This window comes from Helianthus annuus, chromosome 12 (genome assembly GCF_002127325.2).
Source record: "Helianthus annuus cultivar XRQ/B chromosome 12, HanXRQr2.0-SUNRISE, whole genome shotgun sequence".
Lineage (NCBI taxonomy): Eukaryota > Viridiplantae > Streptophyta > Magnoliopsida > Asterales > Asteraceae > Helianthus > Helianthus annuus.
The window spans coordinates 154,248,724-154,260,289 of record NC_035444.2 but is presented as its reverse complement, the minus strand read 5'-3'; positions in this window follow the sequence as shown (position 1 = coordinate 154,260,289).

Below are 11,566 nucleotides of genomic sequence, written 5' to 3'. Positions count from 1 at the left end.
GTTAGCAAATAGGGACAAGCCCAAGGATAACTGGGGACAAGCCCAAGGATAACCGGGGACAAGCCCAAGGATAACCGGGGACAAGCCCAAGGATAACTGGGGACAAGCCCAAGGATCGTTTGTAAACTGGAGTATGGCCCTAACTGGCGACTATCCAAACTTAGTGGCATGAAAATGCCAAAACCTTAGCTAACGTGAAAACGTTAGAAACCTTAGGAACGGATGTATGGTACGTCTACCATTATATGTAGGATCCTAGGTATAGCCAGTACAATGGAATTATCAGCCCCTAAAGCGAGTACTGGTCCCACTGTCATGAACTATACCAGGATCATCATGCGCTACAGGCGGAACTGGGGTCAAGCCCAAATAACTGGGGTCAAACCCTAGTGACTGGTTGCTTTTGTGGATAACCATCCTTTTGCTAAGAATACCTATTTTGGTCAAAAATCACACTAGGATAATGCAACCAAACTCCAAGTTACGGGGAATGATGCTTGAAATGAAGAATAATGATAAGGATCACTATATCTAAACGTGTAAAATTGTGAGAAATGTGAAGTGTTTGCCGAAAGCTTCTTGACTGCAAGTGTACGAGAGTGTGTGTAAGCAAAAAATAGCTAAGTGTTCTAATTTTAGCTCGTCACCCCATTTAAATATGAAAGCTAGACTAAACTAACTAACTGCCCGACTTTCATGCCACTCTCCCACGTTCTCCACAACGTCCATCTTCGTTCAAATGACTGCGAAATGCCCGGGGAATATTCAATTGCAACGTTGCCAAGACCAAGTCAAGCTCATCACTCCTGCAAAATAATACGAAATACAAATAGCCAATCGTTAGCATGAGGATCCTTAAGGTGATCCATGATCCTCCAGGTGATCCATGATCCTGATTCCTGAAGCTGCTCTGAGGATCACTATCTGTCACAAAAGTAAGGATCACTTGTCAGGATAATAAGTAAGGATCACTAATTGTTAGAAAATCCTCCCCTAACAATTGCCCCCAAAATATAAGGAGTGAAATGTAAAAGTAACGAATTATGTTTTCTCGATCTTATCCGCAACAAACTCAACGGACTTATAGCCGTTAAATTCTAACTATCCGTTGCATTGTGACGTCACAGAAGTGATATATCTGCAAAAATCATGATTATAAATAGAGATAGGGATATGATCAAATGCATTTAAATTCAAAGCAACTCCCTTTATAACCGTGTTCAGAAGATCAACCAGGTATTCTCCCTTTCATCTTCTCTCTTGCTTGCTCTGTTTTTCTTTCTTTCTGCTATTCTTGTTCAAAATGCTACTTCGGAACTCCCCTGCTAAGGATCATCAGAAGAATAGTCCACCAAAAAGCCAAGGAATCATCGAAGATTCCATAAAGGAACGATGCTGCTTCACCGATCCACAGATTGACAGGATCCGTTATTGCTTCCCGGCAACCGCTGTTTTCAAACCCTTCAACCCCAATGCTCTCAGCGATCACATCTCTGGTAACTGGGTTGCTTTCCCTGTCACCCCATTTACCATAGGTTACACATATCCTTTCCCAGCTTTCACCCAATCCTTCTTCTCCCTGACCGGCATATCCTACATCCAAGCTATGCCGATGATCTGGAGGGTTCTATACACCCTAGAGAGGATCATCGAGCAGGAGGGGATAGATTTAGGCATGGCTGAGTTAGGAGAGCTGTATGATCTGACCACCTTCGGTTCCCATCGCTATCTGTTCAAACGAAAGCCTGGGGAGGAGCACCCAATCTTCAAGGCCACCAAGAACGACACTAACTGGAAGCGACGCTTCTTTTTTGTGAGGAGAGATTCTATCCCTGATGGGAAGGATCTACCCAAGATATGGGCTATTCATGGTAGGATGAAGGATCCTGGGGAGGATCACCAGAGAACCTTTCTTTCGATATAAGGATCACTGACTTTTTACTGTTCTTTTGTTGTACAACTATCTCTGTTGCACATCTTAGACTGACTCCTGCTGCAAAGGAAAGACTCCTAGCTTTCAAGAGACTGGACCCTGAAACAAGAACTTTCAAGACCACCACTCAAGATTCTCAGGAAGTATCCTCTGGTTCTGTCACAATGTCGAGTAAGTATCCTTGTTTTAAAGATTTAATTAAATAATGAAATTCAAATAAAATTTAGATACTTATCTTGTTTTGGTTGTGTAGGTGCCGGAAAGTCCACCAAGTCAGCTTCGAAGTTCAGCATCACTGATCTCACCAACGTCAAATCCTCGAGGAAGAAGACTCCTGCCAGCCCAACTACTTCAATCCCCAAGGCACCACTGAGGGGAAAGGGAGGCAAGAAGAGAAAGGCCTCCGAAGCTGAGGATTTGCAAGGTCTGCCCCTGATCCGCCAACAGTTCATGGACTACTTCAATGAGGTAAGGATCACTGTCCCTGCTTGTACATCCTGCTTGCATGAGGATCACTTGGTTCTGACAATATCCTTGTTTCTCCTGCAGAAATTTGCTGAGATAGAGACTTATGTTGGCCACGTTGAGGATCAGGATAGCAAGATCGCTGATCTTCAACAAGTTGCTGTGCTGAAAGACCTCAAGATAGCCGATCTTCAGAAGGATCTCCATGCCACCAAGAACGAAGCTGCCAAGATGCTGATCAACTTTGACTATGAGAAGCACGAGATCACCCAGGATGCTAAGGTCTCCGCCGCCATAGCAATGTACAAGATCCAGCTGCAAATGGCCATGGAAGCTCAGGATCCTGCTTTCGATAAGAGCACCTGGGACGTGGAGGGCTGGAAAGCAAGGCTAGCTGAACTGGAGGACGATGAAGAGGCTGAGGAGATCTTGACGCTTGAGGCTGGAGGCAGTGGCAAGGATCAGGGTGGTGAGGCAAGTGGAGCAGGTGGTGAGGACGCAGCGAAGGTCTAGGCTGCAGAATTGGGCAATGATGGAAATTTCGAGACTTAGCCGGAGCCTAACTTTTTTGGTTTAGTGGTTGTTTGTTTGAACAGTTTCATGGTTTGTACTTAAACAATAGTTTCTTAGGATTAAGGATCTAGGATCCTTCAGACAATAGGTAGGATCGCATATGGTGGAGGGATCCTCTGTTTGGGGGATGAAACCATTGTGATCCTGCCATCTTTATTTTCCTGCACAACTTAAAACCTATTATCATGGACACCCTTTACCTACCCCAGCGGACGGGCCACGTTTTGCTGGTAGATGCTTGGGGTAGGTAATTTTGACAACCTTTGAAGGGTTAGACTTTTTGTTAATAAATAAAGCTTTAACCTTTTGTCGCTTATCCTGTGTTGTTGTTCTTTAAATTCCTTTACTTTTCAATTGTCTTGGAATTCATTTGTTTGAATAAGAAAACTTTAACAGATTAAGTTTAAGAATTTTAGGATATGATCCAGGATCAAATATCCTATAGTCGAAAAGTTCCGAAAAGTAATATATTCTAAGGATTATAAGTTCAGTTGTCAAAGTATAAGGGTTATTCAAATAAACAATGAATAAGATAAAAATAATTAAGGATCATACCTGAGGATCCAAGTTAGGATCCTAACCATGATCAGGATAACCATAAGACAAACCTTAGAAAGAAACAAGGATCAAGGATCCTTAGTTGTTTAACTTCAAGGACCTAAAATAGAACACAACTTGGGACTAAGCCAATATAGAATAAGAGTTAGCAACTGGGGACAAGCCCAAGGATAACTGGGGACAAGCCCAAGGATAACTGGGGACAAGCCAAAGGATCGTATGTAAACTGGAGTATGGCCCTAACTGGCGACTATCCAAACTTAGTGACATGATAATGCCAAAACCTTAGCTAACGTGAAAACGTTAGAAACCTTAGGAACGGATGTATGGTACGTCTACCATTATACGTAGGATCCTAGGTATAGCCAGTACAATGGAATTATCAGCCCCTAAAGCGAGTACTGGTCCAAAAGACTTGAACTATACCAGGATCATCGTGCGCTACGGGCGAAACTGGGGTCAAGCCCAAAATAACTGGGGTTAAACCCAAGGATCTGGATTGCTTCTGTAGATAATCAACATTATGCTAAGGATACATGAACTTTCAAAACTCAAAGTCTTGTGAGAGAAGGATAAAGGATACATGATCCTTATCCTTGTATGGGAAAGTAATTAAATGAAATAGTTCAAGATTAGGATGTTACCAGAGTGAGGATCATTGACGCTTTAAGGATCCTTCAAGGATACCCCTAATGTAAGGATCATATGCTTTCGGAGGATCCTGCTCACATAAAATACTTCTTCAAATGGACAGCATTCCAAGCCCTTGGTAACAAATCACCTTCCATGGTCAGTAATCTATATGCCCCCTTTCCTGCTTCAGCTTCAATCAAATAAGGGCCTTCCCATTTTGGTACCAACTTTCCATCAGCAGGATTGGTGGTATTCTGGAATGCTTTCCTTAATACCATATCACCAATTTGAAACTTCCTGATCCTGATATTCTTGTTATAAGCACCAGCCATTTTCTGTTGATAACTAGCCATCCTTATCCTAGCCAAATCCCTGATTTCCTCAATAGTATCCAAGTCTTAATCCAGGTTCTCATCATTTTCCTCAGGATCACGGGTACTTGTTCTAGCAGTTGGAACCACCATTTCTGTTGGGATCACAGATTCTGCCCCAAATACCAAAGAGAATGGTGTTTGACCAGTAGCATTCTTGGGGGTTGTCCTATCAGCCCAAAGCACATAAGGTAATTCTTCTGCCCATTTCCCTTTCTTGGATCCAAGTTTCTTCTTCAAATTGTTGATGATGATCTTGTTGGATGATTCTGCTTGACCATTAGCTTGTGGGTGGACTGGTGTTGATGTTATCATCTTAATCCCCCAGCTGTCACAAAAGTTAGTGGTTCTGCCCCCAATAAATTGGGAACCATTATCACATATAATTTCAGAAGGAATGCCAAATCTAGTTATAATATTTCTCTTAATAAAGGATATAACTTCCTTCTCTCTGATTGGGCAAAAGCTTCAGCCTCTATCCACTTGGAGAAGTAATCAGTCATAGCAAGCATGAACACTTTCCCACCAGGTGCCTTAGGGAGCTTACCAACTATATCCATGCCCCATCTCATAAATGGCCAAGAGGAGGATATATGATGTAGAAATTCAGCCGACTGATGAAGGATATTGCTGTGTCTCTAGCAAGGATCACACTTCTTAGCATATTCCACAGCATCCCTCTTCATTGTTGGCCAGTAATATCCTGTCCTTAGGATCCTTGAGAACAGTGCCCTGCCCCTAGTGTGGTTTCCACAATCTCCTTCATGGAAGTCTTTTAAAACTTCTTGGACTTCAGGATCCTCGATGCATCTTAAATATGGTCCTGCAAGAGATCGCTTATACAACATATTATTTAAGATTGTGAATTGAGATACCTTAGTTTTGAAAGCTCTAGGGTTTTCTCCCATAGGAATCTCTCCGTGTTGTAAGTATCTCATGATTGGTGAGATCCATGATCCTGATCCTGAATGAGATTGAGTATCCTCACTAGGAATAATCGCAGAATCCTCTCCTATTTCCATCGCCACATGATCCTCGATGGAAGGAGCCAGGATATGGATAATGGGAATGCTTATATCCTCCGGGATCTTCAAAGATGATCCTAGATTAGCCAGTGCATCAGCTTCTGTATTTTCTTCCCTTGGTACCTGTGTCAAACTAAAGGAAACAAAAGAGAGTGCCAATTCTTTGACTATCTCCAAATACTTGGTTAGCTTTTCACCTTTAACAGCATAGGATCCATTAAAGTGATTTGTAATTAACAATGAATCTACATGTACCTCAAGATACCTGATTCCCATATGCTTAGCAATTTGCAAACCAACAATCAAGGCTTCATATTCGGCCTCATTGTTAGTGGTTTGGAACTCACAAGCTATGGAGTGGGGTATTATGTCCCCCTGTGGCGATTTTAGTAGTATACCAAGCCCTGTGCCTTTGACATTTGAGGATCCATCAGTATGGAGTATCCAAGGATCCTTCGTCTCTTCCAACTGCTGGACTTCTAATTCGGCTTCCTTTTGTAACTCACTACTGAAATCAACCACAAAGTCGGCCAATGCTTGGGATTTGATGGCTGTTCTAGGCTCATATCTTATATCATAGGCACTAAGCTTCACTGCCCACTTACCATCCTTCCAGACATCTCTGGTTTCCTGAGGACATTCTTAATTGGAAAATTAGTTTTAACGATAATAACATGAGTTTCAAAATAATGTCTCAACTTAGTAGATGCCATGATTAATGCAAGAATAAGCTTTTCGAGGTGTGAATACCTGGATTCGGCATCAAGTAAACTCTTACTCACATAATAGACAGGATGTTGTGTACCTTCATGATCCTTAACAAGGACTGCACTTACTGCTTTTGAGGATACCGCAAGATATAAGGATAACACATCTCCTTTTTCTGGTTTCGTCAAGGCTGGAGCCGAGGATAGGTACTCTTTCAGAGCTCGTAAAGCATTCTCATGCTTCTCAGTCCACTCAAATTTCTTGTTCTTCCTTAGGATATCATAGAATTCTTTGCACTTCTCTGAAGATTTGGATATAAATCTATTCAAAGCTGCTATCCTGCCTGTTAGCCTTTGCACATCCTTAGCATTAGCAGGAGATTTGATGTTCACTAAGGCTTTGATTTGTTCCGGGCTAGCTTCAATGCCTCTCTTGGTCACCATATATCCTAAGAATTTACCTGCTTTAACACCAAAGTGACATTTTGAAGGATTAAGTTTCATGTTATATCTATCAAGGATATCAAATGCTTCCTCCAAGTCTCTTAGGTGATCCTCAGCTTTTATGGACTTTACCACCATATCATCTATGTACACCTCCATAGTTTGTCCAATCTGATCCTTGAACATCATGTTCACCAGCCTTTGATATGTTGCACCTGCATTCCTTAATCCAAATGGCATAGCAATATAACAATATATACCGGTTGGAGTCATGAAAGCCGTATCCTCTTGGTCAGATGGTTCCATCTGAATTTGTTGGAATCCAGATGAAGCATCCATAAAAGTCAACAGTTCATGACCCGCCGTTGCATCCACCATGGAGTCAATCTGGGGTAATGGGAAAGGATCCTTGGGACATGCCTTATTTAAATAAGTGAAATCGACACATACCCTCCACTTTCCATTTTTCTTTTGAACAACAACCACATTGGCCAACCATCTTGGATACTTGACCTCTCTAATCATACCTGCCCGAAGCAATTTCTCTACCTCTTCCTGAATAATGGCATTTCTTTCAGGTGCAAACTTCCTCCTTTTTTGATGGATTGGTTTGAATGACCTGTTAATACCGAGTTTATGAGTGATAATATCCTTAGATATACCTGTCATATCCTCATGTTTCCATGCAAAGGTAGTCTTTCTTCTTTTGAGGAAGGATACAAGGTCTTCTTTAATCTTGCCAAGGATCCCTGACCCTATATAGATTTTGGATTCAGGATCATCAGGATCCATGAGGATTTCTACCACATCCTGCTCTCTTGCCTCCAAGACATCCCTTGGAGGATACTTTGATTGCTATTGATCCTTTGATTTTGAGGCTGGTTTCATTGATAAAGTATAACAATCCTTAGCCTCCTGTTGATCACTATCGATCTTGATTATTCCCCAAGGGCTAGGGAGCTTCACACATTGATGGTATGTAGATGCGACTGCCTTCATATCGTGTATCCAGGGCCTGCCAAGGATAACATTACAACAAGATAAACAGTCAATAACACAAAATTTTTGATAATTATGTAATCCTTCGACATAAATTGGGAGTTTGATGTCCCCCAGGGTGTTCTTAGTTTCGCCACTAAATCCCACAAGCACGGAGGATCTTGGTATGATATCTGATTCAGGGATACCCATTTTCTTCAGAACATCTAGCTGGATAATGTTCACTGAGCTTCCTCCGTCAATAAGGATCCTGCGGACAAAATGGTTAGAAATAAAAAGAGTAATAACCAAACCATCGTGATGAGGATCCTGGATGTCAACACGATCATCCTCATCAAAGGTTATGACTTTTCCCTCAGAGACACTTGATGTTCGAACAGGTCTTTCTCCATTATCCATTTTAGCTTCCTTTGCATGCCTTTTAGCTGCCGAGAAGGATGTACCACAGATATCTGATCCTCCAGAAATAAAGTTTATCACTTGTGCATCTGCTGGAGGGGCTGGAGCTTTCTCAGGGATCCTTTCAGGATCCTGGGTCCTTGACTTTTTTCTACCCAGCAATTCTTTTAAATGCCCCTTGCTTAATAGATATCCAATTTCCTTTCTCAATGCGATGCATTCTTCTGTTAAATGCCCAAAATCCTCATGGTATGCACACCACTTTGATTTATCTTTGGTTGCAGCCGGTCTGTCATTTTTTCTAGGCCATCTGGCTTTTTCTCCTAGATTCTGCATCGCAAGGATTAGTTCATTGTTATCAACGGAAAAACAATATTCAGAAATTGGAGGATAATCCTCATCATCTTTCTTGATCAACAGCATGCACGTTCTGGTTGTCAGATCTGTTATAGGATTTGAATTTGTTATTCTTGTACGTGGATCCTTGCTTTTCTTGTTTTGAGGATCCTGCTAATCTCTCCCGGATCCTCTTGTCATCCTCTAGCCGGATGAACCTGAGTGCCCGGGTTCTTACCTCATCTAGGTTCCTGCATGGTGTCATAACAAGATCATCATAGAACAATGAATCCCTAAGCAATCCCATTTTGAAGGCTTCAACAGCCGTGGCTATATCCAAGTTGGGAATGTCTAAGGATTCTTTACTAAAATTGGTTATGTAATCCCTTAATGATTCATTATGACCCTGAGTTATCCTATATAAATCACTAGTTAATCGTTCAAATTTTCTACTACAAGAAAACTGATTATTGAATAAGTTAACTAGATTAGCAAATGAGGTAATAGAGTAAGGGGGAAGACTTAGCAGCCATTTGAGAGCCGATCCAGTAAGAGTGGATCCAAATCCCTTGCATAGGCATGCTTCTTTTAACCTTTCTGGAATTGGATTGATCTCCATCCTCTCCCTGTATTGTGCTATGTGTTCCTCAGGATCCGTCGAACCATCATACAGCTTCATAGCTGGAACATGGAACCTTTTGGGTATCTCAGCATCACAAATTGGCGGTGCAAAACGAGATATCTTATGACTTCCATCTGCAATCTCCGGGATAGGTTTGACCACTCCTGGAACACTTGATATCATATCTTTCAGTTTTTGCAACTCTCTAGCCATAGCATGGTTGATACCTGCATCCTGCATGAATCCATGGTTAGTGGTAAGAGAATTATTAAAAGTGTTACCTCCCATTGGGTTCAAGTTAGGAGCACTGGATGTAAATCCGTATTGCTGGGACTCTGGGATGATGGAGGGACCAGTGGAAGCAATGGTCTGCATTGGAATAAAATCTCCCTGATGGACATCTGAACTTCCTGTTTGCAAACTCCTCAAGTGTCACACCCCAACCAATGGCGGAAACATCGGGATGAGACGAAGTGTGAAGATTGCTCGAGACATCATAACGCTATTGGTGACAATAATTTAATAATCCAAATTTCATTTCCAAACTTCAAGTAGTCATCAATACAAGATCCCAAATAACAACAAGTTTAATCAAAATAACAAACCAACATAACCAAAATTCGATACAACATATTAAACCTAACGTCTAAAGTGTGTATCTAGGCATCGTGCTACCTCTTTCATTTCATCATCATCAACCTGTAACATGTTTAAAATACAATTCAATGCAAAAGCAAAGGCGAGTATACAAGTTTGGTACATACATAGCATAAGATAAAAGTGTGAACAATCCCTCATAGCAAGCATGCGATTCAAGATAAACATTAAATATGGCATGTGTCTAATATATCAAACCAAGAAAACGCAACTTGCTCATGACATAACCAAAGTTTCAGTAGAGGCGGGTCGTTAATCCTATAGCGCTACATATGTCAAGGTTTGGCTCGTACGTAGTTAATGATAAGTTCAACACATAAGAATCACCCAAATTTAAAGTATCAAGCCATCACATATACAAGCATGTTATAGGAATGTTCATGTGTTTAGACAAAAGTTCATGTGTAAGTTTCAATAGGTAAACATGTTACACCCCAAAAGTGGTAAAAGTAAATAGGGGAAAAGTACGAGTATACTCACGGTTTACAAGTGGTGACTTGAAATTCCGAGAGCAAGTTTGTAGATGAATTAGTTCGGAGCACCTTGTCCTTCTACACAAGGAAACGTAGGTGTGTGAGTTTGGCGTATAACGGAAGATTATAGATTCGGAGTTTTTTTTTAAAATATATAGAAAGTAACATAGGTGAAAATAATCATCTTGTACACATAATTCTTGTTCTTGACACTATTGAAACTCAAAAGAGTTGGTATGATTTCATGGATTCTAAGATCCATTAGAGTCGTAACAAGGGCATGGTCATAGATGATGTAACGTCCACTTAACAAATAACTATTAAGTCATCATCAAGTCTTAGTTACTTAGATGTATACATATAGAATAACTTAGATATTATATAGTTTACAAGTCTTATGATTCAAGCATGAGGTAGGAGATTAATGTCTCCATTTAGGTACCTCTTTGTGTCATAGAATACATACATGAGGTAGGAAGAACAAGCTTCCATTTAGGCACCTCTATTGTTCACCACTACACTTGTTGTTATAAACAACAAGGAGGGTCATGAACATACAAGTATTAAGGTAATAACAACAACTAATCTATAGAAAAACATCAAGTAATGAGTGGATTCTTATGAAGGATAGCCTAGGCTAAACCAACCATCACACATACATCAAGTTTCACACTTGAACACTACTTGTGGGTAAAACCCTAATTAAAACAGAAAGTTTGTGAGGTTTTAACCTCTGATTTAAGTGTCTCAACCATGTTTTTAAGCTTAACCAACCATAAGAGAGGTTGTAAGCATTAGGACATTGGTGTGAGATGTGTTAGACACAAGTTGGATAAGAAATAACATGTTGTTGATTAATAGTAAACAAAACAGAAAGTTTTAGTCCATTTCAGGGCAAATCCAAGCATGATTCTTCCAAGGAAAAACCAAGGATTCAAACCCAAGGACATAACAAAGCAATAGGAAGAAGAACCAAGTGATTTGGTTAAGAAATGAGCAAGTTACACTCACTTTAGTGAAGTTACAAGAATCTGTCCAAAACTCAGATTTACTGCAGATTGAGAGTGAATTTGTGAAGATTAGAGAGTTGTGAAAGTGTCAAATGGGTTGGAGAAGGTGGGTATTTATAATGGAGGAGTTAGAAGATGATTGGAGGTGATTAGAGGTGGATTAAAGGTGATTGGGTGAGGTTGGAGAGTTGGATTTCGTGCAAAATTTGAAAGAAAACACAAGTCTGCCGAAAAGGGACCCTCGCGTGACGTCTAGGACCCTCGCGTCACGCGGCGGCCTTGTCTCCGAAACTTTTATTTTTTTACACTTTGGCCCCTGAAGTCTATATTTGGTTCCTTTAGGTGCAAAGTTGAGAGTTTA